Source organism: Tachysurus fulvidraco, chromosome 10, assembly GCF_022655615.1.
Source record: "Tachysurus fulvidraco isolate hzauxx_2018 chromosome 10, HZAU_PFXX_2.0, whole genome shotgun sequence".
NCBI lineage: Eukaryota > Metazoa > Chordata > Actinopteri > Siluriformes > Bagridae > Tachysurus > Tachysurus fulvidraco.
In genome coordinates, this window is record NC_062527.1 from 11,383,048 (window position 1) to 11,394,224 (window position 11,177).

Consider the following 11,177-nt stretch of genomic DNA (forward strand, 5'->3'; position numbering starts at 1 on the left):
TAATTTAAATCAAATTATTCTCTCATTCTAGACATGCCTGCCACTGTTAAAGGTGTTCAGAGCTCACATTACAACCCATCTGCCCCTGTCTTCTTCAATTTGTCTCCAGAATCTGTGCAGCTAAACCTGCAGACCTGCAGATAATGTATGCTTTATACTCCTGCAATTAAATAGAAATCATAGTTGAGGTTCTGGTCTTCTTCTCTATCTTTTTTTTGCTGCTCTTGCTACTATTCTTCTCTGTGAACAGGGATCATCCATCAAACTGACAGCACACTGTTGTACAGTCCTTCCTTGGAGGTCTGGGCAGCATACTGTACATCTTAGATCCCACTATGTTGTCCTCTGAAGATCATAATTCATTTACTGAATATCAGTTGTTATAACAAGAAGCTCATATTAATGTCACTCAAACATCACTTGTTGTTTGTGTATTAGCCAAAGCCTGTGTCCTTGTGGCCTTTAGTTACTTCAACACAAATCCAATGTGTTCACAAAGAAATCATTAATTAATTAATATGGCAGGAAAACAGTGGAATAATCAATAAATTAATTACTTATATAATTATTATTGATATCATTAAAGTTGGCCAGGGTAGGGGGGATTTGGCAAAAGGTTTGTAATACTTTGTTAACTCAATAATTTTAATAATAATAATTAATTAACAAATTCACTTTGTCCATGCTGAGTTTATATTATTATTATTATTATTATTATTATTATTATTATTATTATTATTATTATTATTATTATTGTTGTTGTTGTTGTTGTTGTTGCTGTTGTTATAGCATTCATTTTTCTCTTGCTCACGGTTATGTTATTTATTATATGCTTCACTTAACTATATGATTAACTCTAATCATTAGGCAAATCTATTCTCCTCTCAGCCACATCTTGACCAATTAAGCTCACATGTTGGTTGTTTAAATAAATCAATATGGGAAGACAGATTATGATAATGATGGTTATATGGATGTAGTGGAGAGGAGGTTTAGACATTGACCACATTTGTCTTCATGCTACTGCTTCAGTGATGCATCTCAGTGATGTTCTGTTCAACAATAGTAATGTACAGCATTTTAGTCTTGGTGCAATGAAGGGGTATCGGACTGGTGTACTTTAAGGGCATAAGGACAAGAGACGGCAAGAAGCCTAGTATACAAGTCACCCAATAGCTTTTTAGTGTCATTCTAAGTTTGTGGAGGAACCACATGTGTGTCTGCATAGTCAGCTGCCCACATACCATAGAATACAATTCATTAACACTGCAAGCATTTTACTCCAGAATTTTATTGCTTACAGATCTTTGTACACAACCACATTGACACTGACTGCACCAGTTGATACATGCAAAGCAGCTTATGAACAGTTTGGGCCTCCCTCTTCCTCATTTTCTCCTCTATCTAATGCTACACCAGTATGTCTCTGTGTTGTTACTTTGAACCTGGGATGCTGTGCTTTTATGCTCTCAATCTATGGTAACATCGCTCTACTGACATTAATGACTTCAAAAAGAAAGGTTAATTAAGACAAACTGTGCCCTGCCTACTGCATCTCACCATCTGCTTCTCTCAGTCAGCATGTGCTCAGCCAATTCTGTGGTATGACCAAGTCACAGAATTTCAATGTAACATTGCAAATTACTAACAGTTTCTACATGTATTCAGGGAGACAGAATTAAGTCTAAAATCAAATAACACATTTAGTTCTCACTTGTTATTTACATCCAGGTCTGGACACATCATTAATTCAGTAAGTTGCCTGGCAAGTGCCAGCGCCAATGTGATTGCCCAGTCCCATGTTTGGTTGCCTGGAAACATTATTGTTCAGGCTAATAAATGGCAGAAAACATAATGTAATCATGTATAAGGGGATAGTTAACTAGCTAAGTGTATTAATACGGACTAAGGAAAATGCTTTGCAGTGGATTATCTATTTTGCCCAGCTTCATCAGTGTTTTCACATGTGATTGCATTAATATTAGATGGGAAGCTTGGCCTCTCCTAAAATGTCATTAAAATTTGGTATTTAAATGTGTCTGGATTATTCATTATTCATTTCTTTGTTGAAATTAAATATTTTAGCAAATCAAATCATCAAATATCTCATGCAGTATTGCACTTGAATGAATGACAGCACAAAGTATGTGAAAAGCTCCTCTGAATCCCAGGCACAAATCTTAAAGGAATCCGTTAATGTATGCATTCTATAGCAGATTCAAGTACACTGTTTTGATGACAGGAAAGATTAACACACATTAGATGATACTCATGTCCCACATGGATGCGTACTGTAGCTTCCACATCTCATAATTAGGAGAGCTCTCAATGGGGATGAACCTCAAAGCAAATGGCAGTCATTGAGACATAATGAACATGATGACATCTCAAAAATGAACATATTGCATCAGTCATGTTCTGAGATCTGCAGTAGCCCAATCCACAAGAGTCTTTTACAACACTTGTCATATGGGTACATATTGCAAATAAACTGTGAGTTTGATTATTTATTTGTGTTTAAAATGACTTTACACCCTTCTTCAGTGAAATTTAGCCAGCTACTTAGATTCACTGCTTTTAATCAGAATGTGGGACACACTGCTAATTTTGTTGAGCTGATTTTGCAACCCAGTCTCACGGAAGTTTGTAACATAGTCACAAAATTTAATCTATAGAGTTGTGTTCGTGGACATGGATTTCCTTTTTTTTTCTTGTCACTCCGCACGACTTTTGATCTAATGTATTTCAATAGGAAGCATCTTTCGTGTCTGCACCACGTTTTTCTTTCTTCCACTACTAACCATTGTGCTATGGTTTCTTTTCTGATAAAAGCCATTTTTCCATATACTGTATTTAGTGTGTCAAATTGGAGAGTAAACTAAATACTACAGTACTTATGAGCCTTATCTACTTTTACTATGTTGAAGATGTCAGCTAATAATACCTGATGACCCACCGCCGATTCTCTTTTAATGATATCCTCATCTTTCTTTCAACACATAAACACGAAAGTGTGTGCTTGATAATTCAACAATACGATGCCATGACCATCCGTTTTATTTGATTCTCCTGATTTCTGCAGGCCGTGAATCTCCTTCATTGTGCTCAAACCACTTCCCAGGTAATGTTACATTGACGTAAAGATCAAATTTGAACATTTAGAATTCGCGAAACCCTGAAAGCCTGCAGAAATCACCCAATCACAAAGCGGACTGGATCCGTCTCCATGATGAGGCTCACGGGTAATGCGGGCGTCCGCATTTGCGATTTGGTGATTTCTGCAGGTCGCAAATTCTAAATGGTCAAATTTGACCATTACAAATTTCGTGTTTGTGTGTTGAAAGAAAGATGAGGATATCATTAAAAGAGAATCGGTCATCAGGTAATTTTAGCTGATGTCTTCAACATAGTAAAAGTAGATAAGGCTCATGAGTACTGTAGAATTTAGTTTACTCTCTGATTTGACACACCAAATACAGTAGATGGAAAAAGGCTTTTGTCAGAAAAGAAACCATAGCCCAATGTTTAGTACCCTACAGAATATAAAGCAATAAAAACAAGGATAAAATCTCCAGGTTAAATGTTGAGTAATGTAGTGCTTAAAGTTTAAAAATCAATATAACAAATGAGCAAAAACAATGCTTCTGAGTGGCAGAAAGAAAAACGGACTGAAATACATTAGATCGAAAGTCAGGCTGAGTGACACAAAAAAAGGAAATTCGTGTCCACGAACACAAATCTATAGATTCAATTTTGTCAGTGTACCATGAATTTGGTATGTTTCACCAAACTTTTTAATTATAATTTTAGGCAAATGAATGAGCAATGAATGAGGATTATTTTCTTTCTCTGGTTGTTAAATCGGCTTCTTTACTGGTTACCTACTGTATGTATAACAAAATAAGATCACTAAGTTTACTAATCATGGATGCCCAGGATCCTGCTTTGACTCGCTTTGATATCCTTTAAAGCAGTACAGAAGCATCATACTGAAATGCTGACTTCAAATTTGTGAGTATTTTTGCAGCAATTCAGTTCCAACTCTACGTGTATATTTCATTTATTTTAAAAAATGTTTTCAGAAGAGAAGCACTATTATGTAAATGTCTTGTGTTGTAGTGATAACCTTAAGAAACACATTTTTTTTTCATGAAGATAGATACGTTCAATCCCGTCTCACTTTGTGAGTACATAATAAAGATGGATTTCCCTTTCTCGCTTGTGTGGAGTAACTATTCAGACTTCAGTCGGCTTTTAGATGACAGTTTTGGGCTTTTTCTTTAGTGAATTTTTAATCACAAACTTTCTACAGAATGTTTGCATGTTTCCAAACATAAAGTAAACACAAAGTTATGAGAGGACGCCTACACACAAATTACAGTAAGTTAAAGTTTGGCTCAGGAACTTAAGTAGTAGTCTCTGATTCTCATGTTTTGCAACAATAATACTGATCAGAAAAAGCATACAGTTGAATGGTATATGGTATATGAGATTACATATTCAACATAAACCCACCTTAAAACCTATTACTGCAGATTCTCTTCCTGTTTTTCCTTTACAATTTTTGTAATTGATGTTAATGGTAATTAATTCCTGTCTTACACTGTCTGTACACATGCACTTTAATGTAAAACTGTGATAATTTACTTAGTGTAGTTCTCTGTCGGGGGGCACGGTGGCTTAGTGGGTAGCACGTTCGCCTCACATCTCCAGGGTCGGGTGTGTGTGCGGAGTTTGCATGTTCTCCCCGTGCCTCGAGGGTTTCCTCCGGGTACTCCGGTTTCCTCCCCCGGTCCAAAGACATGCATGGTAGGTTAATTGGTATCTCTGGAAAATTGTCAGTAGTGTGTGAGTGTGTGAGTGAATGAGAGTGTGTGTGTTGGGTTGGCACTCCGTCCAGGGTGTATCCTGCCTTGATGCCCGATGACGCCTGAGATAGGCACAGGCTCCCCGTGACCAGAGGTAGTTCGGATAAAGCGGTAGAAAATGAGTGAGTGAGAGTGAGTAGTTCTCTGTTGTTTTATTCAGCTCTGTGCCTTTAAGTAGCACCAAGTTCCTAAAGGAACGTTGTTAGTTTGGCGTAATGCACCGGCTACTGTATGTATGACTGAAACGACAATAAAAACTTCTTGACATGACTAATATCAAAAGGAAGTATAATATTTAAGTACAGTTACTATATTTTAAAATTTATAGCTAAAGACTGGGAAGTTTTTCCAAGATAAATTCTATTTGAGTTTAATTATACTTTTCAAAACTAGCTCATTTGATAATAAAACTAATACATTTTGAATTGAACAGTTAATCGAGTTCTGTGTCTGTGTTGCCAACCAACAAGCAGTAACTTTGACAACTGAAGTCAAGCCAAGCTTTTATTGTATGTTTGTATGTTTGTTTTATTACAAAAAAACTTTAATTTAGTGTAATGATGATAAATAAATTGTAAATTATAATTTTATAAAACATCAAATAACTAAGGACTAACAAACAGAGTAATCAAGTAACTAAGCAATATATAGAAGAAAGCTGTTTTTAGAATTGTTCATCAGAGCTAGGTGCAAATTCAAAATTAGTATCTTATTATCTACTTATGATTTGAACATTTTTATTGTGTATTTATTTTATTTTGTAGGATCTTTATTTGGTTTTAACAGAGGAATAATTCAAATGGAATATTTACTTCCTGAACTCAGTCCAAGAGATCACGGCAGTAAAACCTACCATGGATAAGCTGTTTAGAGACTGAAACACTGAGCTGAACACTGAAGGCAGGTGATGTCACTTAACCCACTTATTGTTTCCCTCCTTTTCCTCTCCATAGGAGAGGATTAACCAGTGGCTTTATCTTGATGCCAAGCTCTGTGCAAACAAACCACACAGGAACAGTAAAAGCCAAACAAATACGGTAAAAGCACAAAAAGAACACTTTCAGTTTGCTTTCTTAGAACTCACATAATCATAAATATTCATTATTCAAGTTTAAATCTCTGTTTTGTTTAGCTAGCCACCATCTTAGGATAACAAACAGATTCAAATCTTTAACTAATTAAATGGGGAAAATGTGTTCCTTAGCACTGTTATAAAACTGAAGTAAATGTGTAATGTGTGTGCGTGTGTGTGTGTTTGTGTTTGTGTGTGTGTGTGTGTGAGAGAGAGAGAGAGAGAGAGAGAGAGAGAGAGAGAGAGAGAGAGAGAGAGAGAAAGAGAGAGTTCAAAGAGCCATGTTTCTTCCTATATTTGTAATATATTGATTAAAATTGATTAAAAATGTCCTCTGAAATTTGTCTATTAGAATTCTTTTCTATTAACAATTCGTAATACTTCCTTGTAGTCATGTTTCAGGGAATCAGACTGAAGATAACACTATACCTCAATTTAATTAATTTTTAATGTATTGTAGCCATAAATTGAGTATACCTCAATTTTATCTGACATCTTTTAACCGCTTAACAATGTTGAACACTTTGAATCCATACCCCTAGCCTGACGATGCTGATGCTCCACACCAGGTAAAAGAAAGTCTTCCCATAATGATTACTGTTGTGTTTATTTTTAACACTGGCATAATATTTTACATTATTTCATGCATGCAATCATTAAATAGAAACAGAACAGAAAATTGTATTCTTCTGGACTATTCCAAAACTCCCTTTTCTTTCTATGTACTCAACTGATTTAAATGACATCCAAAGGACCTGCTGCTAAGAACCTGCTGCTGTTCATTCTTTTACTGCACAAAATACTGTTTGAACATTCAGTATTTACACTGGTCGGTCGGCGCTGTTTCTGTTACTGTGTATTGTCTTTTGTGTATTGCATTTTTTGTACTTTTTGTATTGTCTTGTAACTTAATGTCTGCACTGTTTTTTGTCCTGCACTGTCTTTTGTCCTGCACTGTCTTGCTTGTCTTGTCCTGCACTGTTTGCACCAGGTTGCACAGTTGCACTTTATGTGGCTAAGACTACTTACATGTCCTTAGCCCTGTCTTTGTTTTATGTAGCACCTTGATCCTGGAGAAACGTTGTCTCATTTCACTGTGTACTGCAACAGCTATATATGGTTGAAATGACAATAAAAAGCTTCTTGACTCTCTTGACTCTTGACATCAAAGAACAAACATCATCATAGATTCATTGCTTATTACTGATTCTGGTGCTATCCCATCTTTCTAAATCTTTCTAAATCTCTACAGGTATGCCTTGTTTGACACTGTGGATTGCAAGACTCTTGAGCACAGAGCAGGGTTTTCTAAGGTTAGTACTAGTTAGACACAGGACTGTCTGTTGTCAACTTCTTTTAATTTGTTGCAACTCTAGCTGCAGATTCCCCCAAGGATTAATAAAAGGCCTGGTACTTTTCTCATTATACTGTATATGCTTCCTCTGAGCAATATCATTTGGAAGTACAACATCTCATTCTACAGACCCTCAGCTCCATTTCCTAGGAGGCATAATGATTTATGGTCACTAAAGCATTTCAGTGGAGGATTGAAGATATAAAAGGTTGTATGGTGAATACGTTTCTCTATGATGCTATTCATTTTGCCACAGTAAAATGCAGAAAGAGTATATTGTCACAACATGTCAAACCTCATATCTGGTATTTTGGGGTAATCTTTGACATCTGAAAATGGGGCAGTGGTGGCTCAAGCAGGTAAAGCACTGGGTTGTTGATTGGAGAATGAGAATTCAAGCCCCAGCACTGCCAAGCTGCCTCTTTTGGGCCCCTGAACAAGCCCTTAACCCTCTCTGCTCTTGGGGCACTGTATCTCGACTGACCCTGTTCTCTGGGATATGCAAAGAAACAATTTGGGATATGGGAAGAAACAATTTCACTGTGCTGTAATGAATACAGTATGTGGCAAAATAAAGATTTCTTTAAATTAAAAATGAAAAAAAAAAAGCATGAAAAACAATGTAAAATGGCCAATGAAAAATACGTCTATATTTTTGTTTGCTAGCCTGTATACTTTATTTTAGTTTGATCATTTCTAATTATTTTATCATCTTTTCCTTCTGTTTACATTGTACGGCTTGTTAAAATTCTGTTTATCAGACTGGGCTTCTGTCTTGTCATGTAGTTTTAAATTGCCACAGAAAGAAGCAGCATCCAGAATGTAAGTGAGGTATAATAAATGCCAGTCTCCTAGACAAGCGAAATTAAGCATCAGTGAGCCATGACAACTACACAGTCATTCATATTCTGCTAAACCCCTGTCATGGTGGAATGTCAATAAAGCTTTCAAAATGTTATTCACAGATTAATAAATAAAGTATATTTAGGACCAGAGGCTGAACATTTTAATATTTTTTACTTTAATTCTGCACGACACAAAAACTTAATTAAATACATCTTTCTTATTAATAAAGTGACAGATCTGATATTTTCTTATTACCATTCGTTAAGCTACAGAATGAATGAAACTGAAACTAAGCTGAAAGCACAAGCAATTGAACCTTATGAAAAAGCTTTTCTGGTATTTATATAAAAAGAAATTTGGGGAAAAACATAAAAGACTTATCTTGCAAAATTTCGCTCTTGTTCTATTTTGTTGTGTAACAATTTCTTGTGTTTGACAGGCAATGAGGAGACAGGAGGCAGGTTTGGGACAACTCACAAGGTGCTCTTTATTTTCCCCTTTCATTTTTGCTTTTTTAGCAACTTTAGCAATACACTTGCTCTTAGGCTCACACCAGCATAAATACATAGGCATGTACACACACAGTTCTGTGCTGCTCAGCGTTCTCTCCCATGACTCTTGTCTTGCCTCTTTTATCCTTGCCGCTGCTCAATAAAACGCAGAACACTTGTTAGGAAAATCCCCAACAGGTGCAGGTCCTTACCACTTATTGTCCAGACTCTTCCATCCATTCAGAAAACACTGCTTGACCATATCCCTACCTACACACACAGACATGGTCTTTTTATTAAAATGTCATGCCTTATGCTCCTGCTCACTTATGCTGCTTGTATGCTTTTTGTCTGAATATAAACTGATTGCTATTAGTGAATACTAAGTGCCAAGAGGAAGGTCATGTGAATAAATGCAGGATGCAAGTACATACAGTGTCATGTATTGTGGGCAAACCAGAAATCAACATCATAATCAAAAGCATAGGTTAAAACAGGAACAAGGCAACACGGAAAAGGGTCACTCTATAATAAAAAAATCAAAAAATAATTGCAATCAAAATGTACACAGAACACGGGAAGGTAGGCTTACTAACATACAAATACACTCACCTTCACTTTAATAGGAACACCTGGAATTTATGAAATGACCTAATCAGCCAATCATGCATAGAGGTCAAGGTACTTCAGTTGACGTTCAAGTTAAACATCAGAAAGTTGCAAATTTGTAATTTCTGCAACTTTTTTTATGGCTGTATTTCAGAAACCGCTGAATTCCTGAGAAATTTACATACAAAAGACTTTAGTATTTACACAGTATAACTCAGAGGTCTTGTAGAGTCTATGCCACGATGGGTCAGAGCTGTTCTAGTGGCACAATGATACCTACGCAATATTAGACAAGTGGTTTTAATATTATGGATGTGTGTGTGTGTGTGTGTGTGTGTGTGTGTGTGTGTGTGTGTGTGTGTGTGTGTGTGTGTGTGTGTGTGTGTGTGTGAGTGAAAACATAAAGTCAGATGATCAGGTGATATGCACATTATGAAACAGAGGTGGAAACAGGACCAGGAAATGAAAACAACGTCACAATAAGAGCTCAAGCAGTGCATGTCATGCTTGAAATATGCTCTGCACTGAGATGACTCAAGACTGATATTTTAAGTAACAGATCTGAAACTATCACAAAGTTAATAAAGGATGGTCTGGACCCCACGACAGAATGTCCTCAAGCTTCATGGAGTCTTGAGCCAGACATTGCCCAGGAAGAGAAGTCAGAGTGAGAAGTCATGAATGTGGCAGAGTGACCTGGAGTGGAATGGTGCTATGAACACATGGACAATACCATGAAGTGTAGTGATGACTAGAAGTCTAAAAGAAGAGAGCCAATGTGGTCAATGCCTGGTGGTGGAGAAATGTCAACAGTGAAGCCAGGTGGTGGAGAAGTGATATCAGACACATCTGGAGGTCGAGAGACATCATTATCAAAGTCAGTAGAAAAGGGAATGATGACGGTGTCAGTGAAGTCAGGAGGAGGAGATATGTCATTTGCAACAGCAGGCAGCTTAGCCAGGTGGTGGAGCGACAACCAAAGCAAATCAACGTCCTTGTTGGAGACTTGAAGTCCTCAGTGTTGGCCTAACACAGGGCTTTTGTGATAGCCTTATGCAGAGCAAAATGTGTGCATCTTCTCACACCAAGAGTTTGTTTGGCTTTTCTGAAAACCCTTCACAACTCTAGATATACAGCCTTTTTTCTATTTCCCTATTTCCCCCCATTTTTTTCCTCATCATTTGTCATTCTTCTTCTCTTTTTGAAAGAACATCTAAGGGCATGCCACAAAGGGGAAAACACACTCGAATAGTGCCTTATATTGCATGCTCTTTTCACCACAGTTGTTGAGCATTCAAGACAATACTGAAATGGACTGCCTTTATGATCAGGACAGTTCTGTCTTCAGTGAAAAAGACTCTCGTAGTCAGTGAGTCAAACTTCATGCCCCCTTAACTGCAGTGTGTGCAGCTGTCAAATGACATTTCCTATTGAGCTATATGTGACTGACTATCACTCCTGGAGCTATATGTAAAAAAATGGAAATATTACTGCCAATTAACTTGCCAATTAACTGCGGTTTGAAAGGTCCAGACAGCAGTCAGTCATTCATATAGTGAAGTATGCACATACACCTGAAGTGGACAAGGGCACATTCTAATATATAGTACTTCATTTGTGTCTTTAGAAATAGAAAATATATTTATATATTTATATATAATTCTCTGCTCTGTGGCTATTCTAACACATTTATTTTTTTTATTTTTTTTTGTAATAGTGATTGTATTACCACAGTCATAGCCAGCTGGCTTGGGCTACAGTGTACCTGTGGCCTCTGGTCTGTGCTATAAATTTCCAATCTCCATCCATGTAGGTTTGATTTGCACAATGGATCTGACATGAACTGAAATGTTTTCTGGGTTGCCATGGCAGCACAAATGCAGTTCAAGCTTTATCCCACATACAGTACTTCCGTTTATCTGTTGTTGAAACTCAAC

At 36.8% G+C, this 11,177-nt stretch overlaps 1 long non-coding RNA gene across 1 annotated transcript; it reads left to right on the plus strand.

Annotated features, from left to right (window-relative positions):
- The first annotated feature begins 5,818 nt into the window (after positions 1-5,818).
- LOC125145669 lies at positions 5,819-7,245 on the plus strand. Its single transcript, XR_007144082.1, has 3 exons — positions 5,819-5,905; positions 6,483-6,509; positions 7,193-7,245. It is a non-coding gene; the product is annotated as an uncharacterized LOC125145669 (long non-coding RNA).
- The last annotated feature ends 3,932 nt before the right edge of the window (positions 7,246-11,177 follow it).